Source organism: Limulus polyphemus, unplaced genomic scaffold (assembly GCF_000517525.1).
Source record: "Limulus polyphemus unplaced genomic scaffold, Limulus_polyphemus-2.1.2 Scaffold29, whole genome shotgun sequence".
Taxonomy (NCBI): domain Eukaryota; kingdom Metazoa; phylum Arthropoda; class Merostomata; order Xiphosura; family Limulidae; genus Limulus; species Limulus polyphemus.
In genome coordinates, this window is record NW_013665639.1 from 1 (window position 1) to 1,153 (window position 1,153).

The window sequence follows — 1,153 nt, forward strand, 5'->3', positions numbered from 1 at the left end:
CCATTTGTACTTCTTCTTTCCTTTCTTATTCTAGTTGCCACTGTCGTAATCTCTCTTCTTGTTTATTTTCTCGTTCTTCTTGTTTCTTTTACTGTTCTTGTATTGCTGCCATCTAATCTGCTAAGCTGTAGTTTGATTTGTCGCTTCTCGTTTCCATTTTTTTTGTCCCACTCTCTTACACCAATTTGTTACGTCTCTGGTCGTTAGTTAATTTTCCGTATAATTTCTTTCCGATGAAACTTTAGCGACACAAGTCCTTTCTTAATTAAAACTGGTTTATTCTTTCTGAATACAACTTTGCAATACACTTAATTTTCACAGTCGCGCTATAACAAACGCTATAATTCACAACGAACGTCTCACGTGCTCGACTTAACTGTCAATTACACAAATTGTTGCCGTCAGTTCTTGGCGGCGTATATATAAAAGAATACCGAAATCTAGTAAACGCTCGAGCATTCACGAACCTTCAAGAATATGAGGTGTTACTATCGTCACGTGACCCCCGCTGTCGTAACAATACGAATAGGTGTCTTACCATATCATTCAACAACCCGTGAAAACGACTTAAACCTTTGTCGAATCACTCGGAAAATAAAGAAGTGAGACCAAAGATGTAGTCTGTATACAGTTCTTTTTCGTTTTTCTTTTTTTGAAATGTTTGAATCATAGTACAGGTTTCAAAATTTTACTGTTCTCCAAAGGCTGTATTAACTGGACTATCTTAAACTTATTAAATCTGATTATCTGTGGAATTCAAGTGAGGTTTTTTATTTTATTTAAAGGCCAGTTGTCTAAAAGTATGTTTAAGCTTGGACTGTCTGTTTAATTCACTTCAGTATTTTAGCTATTATTGTTCATCTATAATAATCGTATTTCTGCATTTTATTTGTTGGGGAAATATTTCTATGTTGCCAACTACTAAATGTTTTTCACCTCTAGCTTAAATACAATTGATACATATCTATCTATCTATATAAAAGATTAATCGCATCTTTCAAGAATGATTAACTTAATAAACGATAAGCCTGCGACAATGGTGTGTCGCAGCAAATACTAGTCTGGATGCCACGATCAACATGACTAACACTTATATATACACTGAGTGGTCACAAGTAAATAGACACCTAATTTTTCGTCATTTAACTGATTT